Source organism: Lissotriton helveticus, chromosome 6, assembly GCF_964261635.1.
Source record: "Lissotriton helveticus chromosome 6, aLisHel1.1, whole genome shotgun sequence".
Taxonomy (NCBI): Eukaryota; Metazoa; Chordata; class Amphibia; order Caudata; family Salamandridae; genus Lissotriton; species Lissotriton helveticus.
The window spans coordinates 1,824,840,222-1,824,858,622 of NC_136067.1; the positions used below are offsets into that span (position 1 = coordinate 1,824,840,222).

General features: G+C 43.5%; 1 protein-coding gene and 1 non-coding gene across 4 annotated transcripts in view; one reads left to right on the forward strand and one right to left on the reverse strand.

Annotated features, from left to right (window-relative positions):
- SYT14 (synaptotagmin 14) overlaps positions 1 to 18,401 on the forward strand; it is a 761,278-nt gene that overhangs the window by 500,839 nt on the left and 242,038 nt on the right. The gene's annotated exons all lie outside the window — the stretch shown is intronic.
- TRNAT-CGU (transfer RNA threonine (anticodon CGU)) lies at positions 1,366 to 1,437 on the reverse strand. Its single transcript has one exon. It is a non-coding gene; the product is annotated as a tRNA-Thr (tRNA).

Here is an 18,401-nt window from a genome sequence, read left to right on the forward strand (position 1 = left end):
AGTACAGCACCCTGGGGTATCTTGGCACTAGGGCGCTAGGTCTCAGTCAAAAAGCAGGAAGAAGGAAGTAAAGAGCAGAAAAAGGCAAAACAGAGGGCAGAAAAATGAGCAGAAAAGGCAATACAAAGAACAGGAAAACAAGAAGAGAAAGCTAAATAGAGAACAGAAAAACAAGCCGAAATGGGCAAAGCTGGGCAGAAAAAAATAGCAGAAAAAGCAAAACACAGCAAGAAACTAGAAGAGGAGGCACAAACAGGGCAGCAGGTAGACAGCCAGCATAGGGGAGCGGACTGCGGGTAAACTAATCCGGAGAACTCTGGCAGGGGGAGCTGGCCTTAGAACCAGCTAAAAGGGTTTTTAGCTGGTCTCTATTGGATCTGGCCCTCTCTGCTGGGTCACCCCCAAACTTTTTGTCTTTTTCCCTACACTTTTTGCTGAATTAGTTGCTGAATTAGTTTTAGTATGCCTTAGGATGCTGTGCACTTTACCACTTCTAACCAGTGCTAAAGTGCCTGTGCTCTCTCCCTAAAATATATTATGTTGGCTTATACCTATTTGGCATATTTAATTTACTGATAACTCCCTAGTAAAGTGGTACTATATGTACTCAGGGCCCATAAATTAGATGCTATTAGTCGGCCTGCCGCACTGAATGTGCCACCCACTTAAGTAGCCTTGAAAATGTCTCAGGCCTGCCATTGCAGCACCTATGTGTGCAGTTTCTAACTGTCAAGTCGACTTGGCCAAATCAACCCTTTGCCAGGCTCAACCCTTCCTTTTTAGGTTTCGGCCTGATCCAGCGCATGCGCAGGTCTGGCCGAGACATTTAGTAGCTGATTTGAAAAGTACTACTTTCCAGGCGACCAGCTTTCTATCACGCGCACAAGAGCGCGTGCGCATGCGCGTAATAGCAAGCTGTTGGCCGGCAAGGTAGCACTTGTGGTGACGTGCGTGCGCACCACTCGCAGTTTTTTAAAATGTATTTAATTTCGCGGCTGCGCGGCTTTACTTTTACGGCCGCGTGGCCAATGCTTATTGTTCTTTGTTATAGAACCCAAATAGTCCAAATTAATTTGCCCTTTTTCAACGTCTGGGCATTTTCACAAAACAGGCTCAGAAATGGTTTGCCTTTAAGTTCAGGTCAATAACATTCTCCACTAAACACAGTTTATGACTGGCTTTCTAGAGTACGCAGCTTCCGGGTGAACACAACGCTTTCAGACTGTACTTAATCACGGTGCTCAATTGTATTTTTTCGATTCGTACAAACATTATGTGTTTTGACTGCCATCCAGCAAAGTTCCGATTCGAGGGCAGAGATTAGGCGGCAGGCACAATGTGAACCTTTTAAAACGTAACCTTATGAGGCGTGGACTGGGTTCGAACCTTTGATCTTCGGTTTACGAGACCGACGCCTTACCACTAGGCCACCTCGCCATTGTTGTTACAATGCTTCACTAGCTGTCTAACGTACAGCAGCTTCGGTGCTTCCAGTGTGCATATGTTCACTGTGGTTATTTTTGTTTGGTTCAGGGTCATTTGCAGCCGTTCTTAATTCCTTGCCAAAGGTCATATGCCTCAAACTTCACCTTTTCACTCTGTATTTCGCGAGAGTGTTTGATTTCACGCCGATTCATGATTACAGTTAGACTTCTTGTGTAACTTCTACATGGATTCAGGAGAGAGACTCCCGATCTTCGAAGCCAAAAATTGATTTATGTTGTTTGTCTCCCGCCTGAAATTGCCACGTCTCCAATTAGAAGTCAATGGTAGAAATACATTTCCCCGATAATTTCTTTACATCTCCCACTTTACTCCTTTAAAATGTTGGCATGTATTCGTCATACTCATTATGCAAACGCTTGTAGTCGACCTTCGGACCCTTTAAAACAGGTGACAAACGCTGCCCTGGCTGTAGATGTTTCTGTTTGGATTTCTTTGCGTTAAAAACAGTACCTTCTAGTAAGGAGATTTGAAAATCCAATCTGATTACTCTAGTGGTGAAAGAAACTTGCCTCTCCCTGCAAAGTACATGGAGACACCCCCCATCCCATACCCTGGACCCAGTCGCAAGCTCTCAGGACCTCCCATGCCCAGTTCAGGAAGGGGTCCCAGCCTCATGGATGCCATTGCTAGGCAACTGGATTATTAAACAAGCATTGGCATAGCTAATAGGTCTCGCCTTTGGGAACTTATAAGTATTTAATCATGCAGCACAATATCCTTGGTGCAACATCAACTGTTGCATGGCTAAACACTTATAATCTCCCAAAGGCGAGACCTATTGGCTATGCCAATGCTTGTTAATACATATAAGCCTCCCCTAGGGTTGGCCCTGGACAGCACAGAGGGCAGGGTGCAATGTATTTAAAAAGGTTGGACATGTACTCTTAAGTTGTACATGTCCTGGTGATGAAAAACTCTTACATTTGTTTCTACTACTGTCAGGCTGATCTCTGTCATAGGATAATATTGGAATTGCCTTATTACATTTTATAAGTGTAATGTCAAAATGGGAAGAGATAAGCAGTTCATGTTTTGTGTCTCTGGAATCACATTTTAAAATCCTAACTTATGGTAAAGTCGGGTATTAAATTGCAATTCGGAAAATGCCATGTTTTAGAAAGTTAACACAAGGAGATGACAGATGGAGCGCTGAAATGTTTCAGACACTCACCCCCAGTCATAGATCTGGGTTTAATCCAGAAAGTTGGCATTTTTTTCATTAGCCATTTGGTGCCTGTAGCCTCTACAACGTGAACAGGACTCTTGTACAAACCTTGAGAAGGTAAAATTTCCGCAGGACTAATCTACAACGGTATCTGACCGGCACTCCATCACGGTTGGCCTGAAATTTAGATTTGGCCTGGTCCAGCACAATCAGAGAGCCACGATTGGAGCATTATGCTTTTAAGCGCTATTTTACTGTTTATTCTTTACAAATTGATAACTCAGTTTCTACTGATTAGATGTTTGTCTTTTTGGTCTTGTTTTATTTATTAAATTAAGCTCAATTTTCTAACCTGGGTTGAGATACCTTTTGGGTGGTGCTTGCACTGTATTGCTATTTGAAGTGTTGCACAAATACTTTACATATTGTCTCCAAATTAAGCCTGCCTGATCTGTTCCAAGCTACCGTGGGTGAGCACAGGTTAATTTGGGGGCTTATGTGCCTTGCCCTGAGTAGACTTGTGGTGGCTGCTTTACCAGGACTCGCACCTCAGTCAACCAGTAACCTAATTTCTAACAGTCTTCACCCTGGTGACCTCAAGAATTTGGCCCCTCTTGGGTCCCCTAAACAATTGTGGTTTCTTGATAGATCAGAACCTTCTCTTCTCCTTGTAAAATCAATGGCTATGGCATTGTATCCAGAAAATAGACAGTCTGCCTACACACACATATTGGAAGGGGTAATATATATATATATATATTATATTAAAACAATGGCCTAGTACGATCTGCATGAGTAACTTATCCACTCTCCACCGAATTCCCCTACTTTCCCCTCTCTAAGTGCATTTTCCCCTCTCCTGCTTTCTCTAGCTCTGTCTTTTAGGTTGGTTGTACTCTATCTTTGTGTACATAATATACAGAATACTCCACTACAAGTCCTCATCACTCAACTCAGATGGACTACTTCAATCGACTAATTCCATGACAGAACACATAATATAATGGGCAGCTGGAGCCATCTCTAATAAAGCTTTAAGATGGTTTGGTTTATTAACAACTTTATTATAGCCATACAACTTCACAAGCAGTGGTCAACGATCAAGCTCCGACTGAAGCTAGTAGTTTGTTGTCTGATGTTCATATCACAATTTGTACCTAACTTATTGTGTATTCTGTACTGTCTTTTTAAATTATTATTTTTTTAAATTCAGAAATGAAACCTTCTCTGCAAACAAATTAGTTAGGCTTCCGCTATCTGTTACACTCTACAAAAAATACTAAGAAAAATGTGCCCTCCATGTCCTGACACCATATGCAACACAGTAATCTACGCCTTTATCACCTTCATGCTAGACTATGGGAATTCCCTGTACTTGGGCATCCAATAATACTTGATGAGGTGCCTTCATGTTGCGCAAAACTCTGTGGTGAGACTAGCCATCAATCTTCCCCCTTTTGATCTCCACTAAGCTCAAGGACATTCTCTGCTTACATGTTCAATTTTCCAGTCACTATGTCTAGTCCATAACTCCATACAAATTAAATGACTGAATTATGTAGAGAAAACATGTTGCACTTCTACACCCAGCCAAACCCTGTGCTCTGCTTCCTTATTTCTTATGTCCATCCCCCATTTGAAGCACTTCCAGGCTGGTGGCCACTTTTTCTGTTATTTTGCCAGCAAGCACTGCCATTTTCCATATATTCTATCTCAAACCTTTCTGCCTTCAGAAAAGTCATGAAAACATTGCTATTTTAGCATTTCGCTCATGCTATATCTTTTCTTCTCTCTGTGTTTTCTGTTTTAGCGTCAGGATGCCCCCGGAGTTTGCCGAACTTTACAAACGTTTCATACACTTATACATAATGTGGCACAGGAGAGATGAGGTATCACTGCAATGGGTAGAATCAAAAACATTGATGCAGGTTAAATATTCAGTTAAAATGGTAGGTAGAGGCTCCTCTTAGAGGGGAACACTTAATACATCATTTATAGATACTGCAGTCCCTAAGAACCTCCAGGCCAATTTAGCACAAAGAATTCAGGATGGCCATGCTGCTTCAAAATATATTACTTGTTCAGGACTTGATACTACTAACTGTTTAGCTAGGTTAGTCATTAGTGGTATGGTGCTTTGACACCATGCTTGGATGAGATTCACAGGCCTTTTAAGAGATGTCCAAGCATCACTAATGGACATGTCATTTAATGGCACCCATCTCTTGAGAGACAAGGCAGACTCTGCCTTGGGGCGCTTTAAAGAAAGCAAGGCCACAGCATCCTCCCTGGGTCTTTCAGCACACGTGCTGAGGTTCTCCTAACAATATTGCCCCTTTCAAGGATCCAGAAGGGGCATTCAGCAGAGACAGCACCAGAACATTCCTCTGCAGCAACAGGTACCTCAAGCCTTGGGGCCAGGGGTCAGGAGTGTCGTTGACAGAGTCCAAGCCCTCAGGGGCATTGTACTATCTAATCCCCCACTGCTCTTGCTGCAGCCACTGCAAAACCACTTTAATTTGCCCTTAGCGGCACACGGTCACCCAGCTGGATGCCAGAGAATGTATATCTTCCCCTGGTGGTGAAGTATCACATTGGACCTATGGGAGCTAGAAACTGGTCATAATGGTGATGTCTCACCTTTCTAGAGGGTACCGGTATCAGAGGTTGGTTTTCCTCCCGCCCATCAAAGGGGAACTCATGCATGTCCTCATGGACAGCACCACCGCTATGTGGTACTGCAGCAAACAGGGCAAGGTGGAGTTGTGGGTCCTCTGCCAGAGGCTCCACTTCTCTGGAACTGTCTGAGTTAGCAGGGCATCTCCCTTGCTGGGCAGGACCTTTAAAGGCCAGTGTAGACAAACTCAGCCAGTGTTGTCTAGAGGAACACAAATGGTGTATACACTCAGAGGTGGCACTGGGCATCTTTCAGAAAGGGTGAGAAACCTGCCTCTATGTTTTCATAACAGCTGAGAATGCATCCTGTCCAAACTTTTGTGTGCTGGAGTTCCCAAGGCAATTCTTTCTCAAAGATGCCTTTTGGTTGGGCTGGAGTTTAGGTCTTTTGTATGACTTGTCGCCTCTACCTCTCTTGCCCAAAGTTCTGAAGAAGATCGGGATTGACCAGACCCAAGTCACTTCGGACTGGGACAGGAGAGGTTAGTACCCAAACCTTCTGGCAATGAGCATCTGTCCCCTGATCGTGCTGCCTCTTTGGGAGGATGTTTTGTAGCAGCAACAGGGCAGGGTCGTACACCGGAGCCTGTACACCTTACACTTACACTCTTGGAGATTGAGCTAAATCATCTAACTGCTTTTAACCTTACTCCCGAGGTAGTCAATATCATTCTAGCAGCTTGACGTCCCCCACCAAAATCATCTATGCAGGAGGCTGGGAGAAGTTTGTTGTGTGCTGTTCTTCTAAGTTAAAATGATGGTAAAGCTGAAGCTCTGTCTCAAAAAAGTTCCCAGAAATTGAGTCAGTGGCCTACATCATTAATCTTAACCCTTACGATTTAAAATGTTCATTCTAGTACTTTGTTTATTGCAGAATTTGTTTTCACTGAAGTATGTTTAGAAATGCACTCAATCTATAGGGGATTTGTAAAAACAAAAAGATCGGCATGAAAAAGATGGACTATTGTACCAAGGAAAAGCAGTTGATTTGGCTTCAGTGTAGTTACAACATTAGGCTAAAAATTGGCTTTGTGACTCGAAAATTGCTGCATATCATGCAATATCTAATTCCTTAGTAGCAGTTGCAAGATTTTTTTGGGGTCAAATTTATTGGTGGTTGGGTGAATGGCTTGGAGCAGACAGAGTGAGGTGTGCTCTGCGCAGGCTTAAGTCAAGGCCATCCCATGTTGGCTAGGCTGTCGGGTCCCCCTGCCACCAAAACAAAGATCCAGTTTGACTGCGTGCAGCCAGTACTGCGGTCAAGACAAATGAGCCCAGCATGTTCAGGCAGAGTGGAACAGCAGTGTGAGTGCAAGAGGTTCCCAAAGATCATGGGTGAAGTTCGAGTGGCAATTAACTAAATCTGGCTAAAAGGGGAGCACTGGGCATGGTTAGGCCTTCGTGGCTAGTGGGATATGTTGACTGCCTGGGAAATAGGCTGAAGGCATGGGAGGAAAGACCTGCATTTGCCTGGAAGGGCCAGCTGCTCCTTTCTTGGGAAGAAGCCAGCCCTAGGTCATACACTTCCTTGACCTGAATGGCGTTAGAGAAGATACCTCCCTGAGGGCTATTAACTGAGGGAGGTGAGAAAGAGTCTGGGGGCTGTCTATCCAACATGAGACTGGAGGAACTACTGTATAGAAAAGCAGGTGAAATGTGTGGCCTTTTGAGACTGAGCCCTAGGACTGTTGAGAGTGGACCCGAAAAAGTTGTCTAAGAGGGTAACACACACAGATATTTATGCAGCTCAACTGGTCCCGAAAGTAGCGAAGATCAAAATCAACATGGCTGAAATGCTGGATTGAATCAGGTTCCTCGAATATCGTGATAGTGATCCCAAGGGTAGGTCTCGGCAAAATAATGTATGGAGCATTGATCTTCCTAGGGGCAAGGAGGAAAGATGTGGAAGCATGCCTTGAAGGCTGGCTCAAAGGTGCCTTTACATCCTAAGGTTTATCTAATATCTTTGTGGTAGAGAGGGCCAACATCTTCCCAACAGTAGCTCCCAAACCCAGGGACCCACCTTCGACATTTGTAGCCAAACTCCCCCTTTATGAAGACTGCTACCTGATACTGTCCAGATACAAAAAGAACAATTGATGGACAGAATGTTGAACAGTGCCAAACATTCACCCCAGTACTGAGATCTGGGCCTAAATCCATGTTTTTTTGCTCCCTGTGCCTTTCTAGTTTGGAGCAAGCTATATGGAAATCAGACTTGACCCCGTAACGGTCTCAGGATGCTTGTTTCCTGTCAAGGGTACTCTTGGCCTGTTTGGGCTGGACTGATCCAATGATGAACAGGGTTAAGACTGATTTGCATATGACTGGGTCCAAACTGGGGTGGCAGAGTGAGCAAAAGAACGATGGATTAAACCCAGATCTCTAGACTGGGGGTGAGTGGTGAAAAGTTTCAGCACTCTGTCCATCATCTTGCTGTATTTGCTTTGATCCTGTACAGGGCATGCACAGTAGACCTGACCGCTGTAGGCCATTCTAAAGTCCTTCTGTTCCCTTACTATACTGCAGCAATTCAGCAGCAGCAGTGCACTTTCTGTGCAGTCAAAGCAAAGGTGTGCAAATTGGACTTGAGGTACATGCTCCTTTTCCTTGTGAAACTGAAGGTATTCACCAGTGTAGAGACCTTCTTCTACATGGAGCCAGATGAAGCATAAGACAGGACTGAGAAAAGAGAGCCACTGTCTGATCCTCCCAGTGGGCAGGTGCCCCCGCCCAGTGACAGGAACAAAAAAGGCGGAGGTCATGCAGCCTGCCTAGTAAAGCCACACTACAGCAGGCAACGGTGGAGCATAATGAGGCATTGGTGACTGCCGCAGCTCTGGTGCATGTGTGGTAGGCACACAGTTCCAGAAACTAGGACTTGCAGACTATCAACATGGAATATTAGGGGATTGAGCAATGTGACCAACAGGCACCAGATAGATACATATTTAAAATGCAGAGAGGTGTCTAGATCACGATTCGGTATGACACTAACCACACACTATTGGAAAGTGTAAAATTGCATTACACATGGAGGGTTAGCTTTTTAACACAACATACCTCATGAGCCGGAGGGCTCCCCATATGTATACCCTTTGCCAGAATGTCTCTAGAATCAAGGAGGAACTGGAGGAGGCGAGGACATTTAATATCACGTTTTCTATGTGTCCATCATCTACCACCGTCAGGATAGATATAGTCTCTCACTACACTTTACCAGGACTTGAGAGTCCCATCAATGCCAAAATCAAGTTCTGCCACTGTTAGGAATTGGGTCATAAGTTGAGAGGGTTGGAAGCCCCACTCAAATAATAAACACACTCTTGTCAGGGGGAAGCACAGAAATTCGCTAAATGAACATGTCCTAAACCCTCTGGTAGCTTGGCACAAAAGCAGTCAGGCATGAAAAATCCAAACAAATTTAGAAAAATAAAATATACATTTTAATAAATAAAATTACACCAAAATGAAATAAATCCACCAGTAGAATCGGAGTTATATATCTTTAATGTTATTGATGAAAACTAGTGCCAAAAAGAACAAAGCACCAACTGCTGGTATCTGGTCACATGAGACCTGAGCAAAATTGCACGTTAAGGCTGACTGTGATGGTGTGGGCCAGATTTAGTCACCAGGTTCGCCCTGGTTAAAAGTTACCTTTGTCAATAAAAAAGCAGAGAGGGATTCCACTGTCCAAAGGGACAGGACATTTTGTTCAGACTATCCAGTTAGGTAAGAACTCCCTTTGGGTATCTTTGAATGGATCTCACACACTATTCATACTCTTCACACAATCTTATTCATCACTTTTTATATTACCCTGGGTACATCAAGGTGAAGCCCCACATTGATTGAGAAACTATACTTTATTCATAAAAAGACAATATTTCTGTACTGAGCAATAATGCAATCACATTTGAACATTAAAAAAATATATATATTGCTAGACCTGGCACCATTGGCGTGGGTCTCCCTTCCATTTCTCGCTGTTGTATCCTCTGTTTTTGCTGGTATTAGATGCTCTGGGCGCTGTGCCCCTGCCATTCAGTGCCACAGCGCAAATGCTCCCTGTGTAAATATGACTGTGAATTGGTATATCCCTGATTGGCTTATTTGGTTTACCTGTTAGGCCCTAGGATGTATGGCCACTGTGTGCCCAGGGCTGGTAACCCAGGGCTGGTAACCCAAATGCTGCTGGTGGTCCTGCAGCGCTGGTTTGCGCCACCCCCAGAAGCAGCTTGTAAAGTAGTCCTCAGACCTGCCACTGCAGTGTCTGCGTGCAGTCCAGAACTGCCATCTTGGTTGTGAAGTGCCCAAACTTTCCAGCCCCTGAACCTTCCCTTGGCATCATGTCAGTCACCCCTATAGTAGGTGCATTGTGTGTGTAAGGTAGGACATGGCTTGATATGTGTAACATGTCCTAAGAGAGAATCACCTTCCAATTTGTTTTTCACTGCTGCAAGGCTACCTGTTCCCCATAGGCTAGAATGGGCAGACTGGCTATTACATCTTATAATCCTATCTGACTCAGGGAACATGGTCGAAATTCGAGTTTAGTATGCCTGAGCTCAGAGTAATAAAATACATCTTTTAACAAAGTTGATTTTAATATTCTGTGTTTGAAAATACCACTTTTAGAAAGTAGGTATTTTCTTGCCTAAGCCTCCAGTGTGCTCTGCTGTTATGTGTATTGGCTGTCTGGGTTTAGAGGGGCAAGGCAGGCTGAGTTAGACCTGGGTTGAATAGAGAGATCTGCATTGAGTATTGGGGAGGGGTAGCTCCTTGACCTGAATAGGGCTGTGCCTGGCAAGGCGAATGCTGGCTCCACCTCCTACTGTGTGTCTGATGGCAGACCCCCTCTTTCTGAAAGGAAGGATGCAGCCTCGTAAACAAGTGCTCCAGGACTGAGCAGAACTGCTTCTGGCTGGGTTCAGTGACTAGAGACTTTTGAGAACAAAGACTTTTGGGGTATAAATATCTGTGCCCAAACCCCTGATTTTTGTATTGCTCCTGGATGTCAAGAGGAACCTCTGTCTGTGTTACTGAAGGAATCTGCAGGAGAGGACTGTCCTTGTGCTTGTGTGCTGTTTCTTGGATTGGCCTGCAGTAGTTCCCCTTGGACTTCGAAGAAGAGGGAAAAGTACTTTTGAGAGACTTTTATTTTTCTAAGCAATCACCCAAGGGCTAGAAGAGAGCTAGCCTCCTGCTGGAGTCACAGGCACATCTGAATCCTCTACCAGCCTCCTGATTCCTCCCGGCGAGGATTTCTATCTGTAGGTGAGGCTTCTGTGAGTTCCAGGGCCTCTAGTTCTACTCCAGAGAAGAGAGTGCTGAAATCGTCGCTAACGCCCGTTTGCGAGCCGCCGCAGCTGAAGAGCATAAGAAAAATCACCGCGCTGCTGCCGCCGAGCGCTCGCAACCTAAAGATCATCGCATCGCACGCTTGCTGGTGACAAAGTGCACCCTAATACCCTCTGTGGGACTGCCACCTATAAGCGGGCGATCCCACTCTCCGAGACGATGCCGTCCACCATCGTAATCAGCCCCTAAATCTGATAAGCGTTGACTGATACAGTAGATATCAATGATCTTACCAATTCTTACCAAAGCAGATTAGTTATCTAGGACGTATGTGATTTTCGTATGTATTCTCTCGGTCTTTGTCAGTGTTTATGTATTTAAGTAATGAATTTGTTCTCTTATTAGAAATTATGTGATTGTCTTTCGTATTTTCCCTGTCTTTGCCAGTATTTAAGTGTCAAAGTAATGAACTTGCTCCCATATTAGAAATTGCCAGTGTTTGATAGTACAGAAAGAGATCTTTCCACCATTGTAAGGGAGGAATGGTATTATTAATTTTTATTTGCATGTTTTTGGGTCAGGACCTTGTCTGTCCTTTTAAAAAATATATTTTTTTTTAATGTTCCAATGTGATTTTCTACTTGCTAAATATAAAAATATTGGCTTTTTATGAATAAAGTATAAAGTTTCTCTAGCAATGTGGTGCTTCACCTTGATGTACCCAGGGGAAGATAAGAAGTGATGAGGAAAATTGTGTGAAGCGTATGAATAGTTTGTGAGATCCGTTCAAAGATACCCAAAGGGAGTTATTACCTGACAAGAGTTACCTTTGGACTTAGTAGAAATTCTGAAGATTTCCTGGAGAAGGTATAGTCCTCAGCGTGGCCAGGAAGCAGGCTGTTACTGAGAGGAGGTCATTGATGATGGAGAGCCACTTGACAAAGTCTCGTGAAGCCATCGTTGATGGTAGGAAAAGCTCTGAGTGGGAAAAGCTAGATTTTTAGGCAGAGAATGTCATTGTACTCTATGGAGTGCTAGTCTTTGTTGATCCTGGTTCACCTTTGGACTTAGAAATCTTTCTGGAGCTCGGATTCCTCCAGCAGGATGAGGCTGAAGTCTGTAGCCGAAGAGGGCTCCAGGAGGCCAGATACTGTTGTCAAGAAGTCTCTGTGAAGAGGATTTGCTGCTGCAGAGAAATACATGGTGGGGCCTAGAGCGAAGAATCCCACCGGCGCTGCACCTTCGTCAGATTGGCTTGCAGGTCGGTCCCGGACTTCTGTCAGTTCTCAGAGCAGTTTTTCCTGGAAAATGTTCTAAGCCCCAGGTTTTAGTTTTTGATAGGAGGAGGCCACGCATCCTCCTACCAGGACCTGGGGGGAGGACACCATTTGGGGTTAGGACTCACTCCAGCAGGGATCAGCTGCAGCAAGCAGGTGGGCTGAGGGGGCTCTGGAACTTGTTATTTCCCTGCAACTCACACAGGAGGCCTAACAGCTATCCCTTGGAGTAACTTTGGTGGTCCTGGATTCAAGGCGCAGGTCCAGACTTCCTTCTGATTTGAGGTCAGAAAGTGCCACCTTCCATCCATAGTAACAGCCTTTGTGCAAGGGGCAACACCTGACCCACTTCCCTGCACTTTCTGGGTTTGGTTTCCCAATCTCTGGGGGGGGTGGGGGCAAAAGGCTAGTGACAGGTTCCTTTGTGGGTGGAGAAGGAAAAGCCCTTTGAAGTGTAAGTGGGACTGAGTAAAGCTCTGCCAACAGCATCCTGGCAGGAAGGCCCATCTTGTCGACATCTAGTCTCCTTTGTGTCACTGTCTGGGAGGAATACACAGCCCTCAACAGCAGAGCCATGCAACTTAGGCTACTGGCCGAAAGGCACTGTGGGCTTGGGCCCAGGCATGCCAACCTTCTAAAAGTGGCATTTCTGGAACTGTGATATAAAATCCAACTTTACCATTAAAATGATTTTAAACTGCATTTCAAAAAAGTCCAAGAATGATCATACTAATTGCTCCCAATCTGAAGTTACACTTCATTAAATGTAATAAGGCAACCCAGTGATATTCAATCGGAGAGACAGCCTGGCAACAGTGAAAAACTACTGTTTTCACTGTTCAGACATGCAAACCTTGAACCCACATGCCCTACTTTTTAAAACGCTATGCACACTGCCCTAGGAGTAGTTAGGGCCTAACCTAGAGCTACTCATAGGTTTTAAAAAGTAAAAGGCAGATTTATTCCTGGCAAAAGGCCTGAGACATGTCTTAAAGTGCTACTTTAGTGTGTGGCACAATGGGTTTTACAAACTCACTAGAAGTATTTAATTTACAGTTCTTGGGTACATGTAGTACCTTTTCCCAGGGACTTACAAGCAAATGAAATTTGTTGATTAAGTGTAGGCCAATTTTCCATGTTATAAGGTGAGTGCACAAGCATTTTAGCCCCAGTTAGCAGTGATAAGGTGCACAGTCTTAAAGCCAACACAAATTAATTTAGTAAAACAGGAGGAGTGAAGGCAAACATTTTTGGGTACTACCACCTAAGTTTGTCAGGTCTAAAAGCCACATATCTTTCTTGCACAGGAAATTTCCTTCTGTTGACAGAATATACTACCAATATATCAGCCAGAAGGGCCCCGTCTGGCACTTCTGCTGTAATTTTACATTGCCTTGAGGATGAAAATGTGTTCTAGGGATAGCCTAGTTTCGTAACCATAACTAATTGGAAGGAAGGGCAAACAATTTTTTACTCTGAGTATTCCCAACAACACTGTTGGCCCCAAACTGAAGTAAAAGTATCCCAGTCCTTGGTAGGTTTTGGAGAACTAAAATATCCAACCAGCCTATGAGGAATTTAGAGATGTCTTCAGCAGGAAGGGGCTATCATTTTCCCATCTAATCACATTTATGAATGTGCTATTGATCAACAACCTCAAGCAAAGATACCGCTACTTACCTCTAAGGAAAATGTAGTATTCATTTAATATGTGTCTTTTTTAATAGCAACCTCTTTGGCTTCAGTTACCGGTGTTTGCTGTTCACAAGGGAGCTTTCTAGTTTTTCTGATGTGAAGGTCAATTTCTAACAAAATGTCCTTCTTTTCCACAATACAGTTATACTCCTCCCTTCTGTCATTGTTGTCCAGTTTGTAGGACCAAATCAATCAATGGACCACACTTTACAGGTCTATTGACAACCAAGGAAAAAGCATCCTTTTTTTTACTTTCTGCAAGCCATCTTAGAAAATGGTTGTTGCAGCTTCATCTGTCCAAATAATTTCTGCTCTAAAATGTTGAAAATAACTTTTGTAATTCATTATCTCCTTGTTGCCTTGTCATAGATATAAGTGACACATACGTGTCGCCAGTATGTCTACTTATGAATAAAAATCTTGCAGAATAAGACCAAAAACTGTTGAAATGTAGTCAGCTTGAGACTGTTGCTGCTAATTAGGAGAGTAGCCAACACAATACTTTCTTTGACAAGTAGGAGAACATGAAAGAAACTTTAGATATGTCTTTAGATATACCTGGGGTTGAGTCTGCTTTGAGTCATAAAGGCTTGAAATTGTTTAGGATCTCCACTATCCTTTCTGAGTGTTCTATGCCTATGTGGAGATTCACTACTCCCAATCTCGTCAAAGTGGTGGGATTATGCTTTGTAATTAACGTAGAAGGCCCCATGTCAGATGTTACATTGGTGGAGTGTGACCCTCTCTATCTTCTGGAAGCACTAATTCATTTATTTTTATGAGGAGGAGGATTTGCTCTTGTCAAGCAACCCCGAAAGATACTCCTGAGCAATGGTTTTTGTCTTTAATTTGAGAGGATTAACATTGAAGTTCATGCCACATGGTGGGCTGCAGACCCTGTGTTGATTCTGAAGTGGATATTAGTATGAGGTGACAGAAACTCTGACAATCATCTTCCTATCCCTCACACAGAAGAGCCTAGGAACAGGGTTTAGAGTGAAAACCATGACAGTAATGTAATCTCCGTGGGAAAATGTAGAAGGGGTTTAGGAAAGGAGGCTTTGCTTGTCTCTCACAGGCCTTGTCCTCCAGCAATAGACTGTGCCTCAGTAATATAGACTAGGGTAGTATTTTTTCTATGGACAATACAGAATATCTTTGTGAATATAGGTTTTATTCATATATGCACATCAACCCCCTTTCTCAAGAGCAATTTTTACATAGTATGGACTTGAAGAATTCTGATAAGAATTTTGTTAAGGAAGCACAAATAACAAACCTGAGGCTACAGGGCCAGGAAAGGTGAAGGAAGAAATACGCAAAAGAGTGCAGGGAGAGTAAAACCACAAAAGTGCAGGATCAGAACACTGAGCAGACTAACACCAGCAGGAACAATGTAACCAAGAAAGTTGTGCTGCACCATTGTTCACTTACTGACACTTCTTATGATGCTTGGAAATGCTGCCTTTGTGATCTTGTTATTCTGATTGGCCTGATTCTCCCTATGCTCTCTTTCTTCCTGCTTAGTCCCAGCCTCCATAGACTAGTCTCCCATGCTTTTCAGATCTCCCACCTACTCTGATTCAGTCTTATCTTTGCAGGTTGTTTCTTCGAACCCTCCAACTTTCCATATCAAATCCTGACACTAAGCCAGAACTGGCTTAAATCCAGTGCTACCATTCGTCAAACCTTTAGAGCTGTAATGCATATCCTTGTCTGGGAGAGTAAAGAGGGCTGGCTCAGAGGGAAATAGCTTGTCTCTGAATGCGGGAAGAGCAAATAGATATTAGCCACTTAGCAGGAATTAACTATATGTTAGTGGCAGGAACAGCTGGCAGAACAAATTGTAGCTTTAGCATTACCTCTTTTGACTTAGCGTCCCCAGGGAGGGCTTCTCCTATTGATTCCAGGGCCATCGCAGACAGCCAACTCCAGTTACAGAAGGAGAGAAAATAAATTTTGATCCTGTGAGATGGAAGGAAAGGTCACTTAAATAGGGGAGTGGCCAAGTGGCTGAAGCCAGGACTGCCGGTTGTAGCTTGATTATACCATCATTAAACAGGGATTCTTGTGTAATTCTGCAGTAAGACAAAGGGGAAGTACCACAAAAGGAGGTGGAGGAACCATGTAAAAATAGTTAGGATTGGGTGCTAAGATTTCTCCAGTTACTAATTAGTGCGTAGGATAAATCTGAAACTTCAACCACCACCTCCTCGGAACATTCCTGGGGAGGCTATACCAGAAGAAGAAGGCCATGCTGGAAGAACACTTCTGCCTCCTGCTGGAAGAAGAGGACTCACACAAGAATTCAAGGAGTCCTGGTTTCTGCTGACATCCAGGGACCTGACTCAAGGGGTCAATTGGCTTGCCTCCTGTTTCCTTGCTTTACAAACACATAAACCAGCAGCAGATATCCTGATTCCAAGAGGGCCCAGCTGACCACATAGGATTGGAGCCTGCAGGACAGCTGGTGCCTAGAAGTCTGCCATGCGTAGCTAGGGACTCCAGGAGTGACCAGGAGGAGCGTTCCATCACAAAGTTGCGACTTAGTCGTTTTTTCCACCTCAGGAGGACCAGGACTAGTTGCTGAGTTTTGCCCAGGTTGGTCGCACCGGATGTGGGCAAGAAAAACTGGCTCGTCCAACTCAAACTTTTTGCCATGCTGAAAACTGGTTCAGCGGAACATTGCAGCCTTGCCCTGCTGGAGGATTTCGACTTTCAAATCGACCCAAGGAAAAAAATCTTGGACCGTGGTGAGGCAGCAAATCTATTTAACCCACAAATGGTACCTCAGTAGCTATGAAATCCAAGTTTGTTCCACTTGGAGCTTTATGTACCAAACCCACTAGCTTCAGTGGGAGCTGAACAATTATGTATCAGAACTCCTTAAACCCATACTGGCCACAGCCTTACACCTCGACTTGCTGGGTGATTTTGACTCCCATTTCAGAGACTAAGTCCAAAGGTAAAAACTTTGACCGGGATGATCCGCTTGGTGTATGCAACCTCTGCTCCATCTCGGTCAGCCAAAGTCACGTCTAGTTCCTATTCTATTGTGAACTTCACTTTGTCTTCTAGCTCTTTGGCCTGAAACTTAAAAAGTTCATATCCCCCGTTCCCCCAATCTATTTGAAATATTTTGGTGTACTGTTGTTCATTAACTATTTCTCTATATTTCTAAATGTTAGGCAATTTTATTGTGTTGTGTGCTTTACTTTGAGTTTGTCGTAATAATTGAACTTAAATTAATTATTTACAGCATTCCTGACGCTCACCCACTGGCAAAGCCAAAGCGCAACCTTCCCTGCAATGTCACCACTCATACTGTCCACTATCCTGGGCTGCCTTCTAACCAGTGTCTGTGCCCCACACACTGCATAACTGTGTGATCACCTAGTGGGTTGCAGAAAGTAGGACATCCTGCAACAGGACATTGTCAAATGCAATGGCCAGGCAAGTTGTTGTTTGCATCAAGTGAAGTCAGTAAACTCAGCAAACTAATTCAACAGCAACATTTTCAGACTTTACCCAACTTCGCTGGTGAAGTATGAAATTCTGCCCAACTCCCAATAGTTAGCAGCTCAAAGGATTATTGATAAGTGCAATGGTTAATTTCCCTTCTAGTTGTAGCAAGCAGGTGAAGGACAGTGGATTCTGTGTAAATGGATTTATCCGAGAACATAAATTAAAGTCACTTGAATCAAATGAGGTTTGTAGTGAGAATATCACCTAGATCAGGAACGTCTAACATAAATGTAAAAAGGCAGTATGCCTGCCAGACTTTTAGGATAACTACTATGTATATAAATGGTTCCAATTAGATTCCCTGTTTGTAAATTTGTCTTTTTGGATTTTCAGAAAGTCGTGCATAGATCTGGACCTACGATGGGCAGCCTTGACATACTTTAGCAGGTTTTGATTCTAATGGAATTTGATTTCCCAAACATTAAGGAGAATTTGGAGGTGGGCGTGTGAGGAATGTTAGGTGCACAGATGGAGATATGTGTGTTGTCTGGCATTGATATAGTACTGCTAGCACTCAAAATCACACCCTTTTTAAAAACTCACGGCACTGGAATTTAGGCAAAAACCCAGCAGGGCTATTCTCATGAGACTCCTAGTTTATTAGCACACAACTGAACAATCCTTGTAATTTAGAGAACTACTGTTAATCTTTAACGCAAAAATATAATCATCTGTCTCCTGCAGGGACCATACCCTTACTGTGGAGTGTTGTACGTGTAGTATGTAAGTGTATATGTCTATCGTTTCAAGCATAGATAAAGGTGCTTATCATTTCATTTCATTGACAAAACAAAAGTAAATTTAGATATGCATGGAGTGTTTGGAAAAGAACAAATAATTGAGGGAGTATTGCCATTTGATTTCCTCCCAAAAGAGACAAAAGAACTGAATGCCAGGACTCAATTGTCTTTGCTTTTTCCCCAGTAGGATATTATAGTTTAACTTCTAATGGTCCTGCAACTATCATTTGAACATAACTCCTAGATACCTCATGGTTTAGAATATTCTCATCCTCAATGATATTTAGGCAGCATATCTTCGTTGGAGTTTAAAAGGATTGCTTCTGTTTGTGTTGTATTGATTCTTTAGTCAGACTTCAATAAATATTCTTTTAGAATCCTAAACACGCTGCTCAGAGTTTTTGCCTTGGGTTACAGGACGAAGGCTGCATCAACAGCATAGATTTATTGGAACCTCTAGACAATTCAGGACTCCTTCTAAACCAGAGAGTCCCCATTGATCCCCTTGCGATG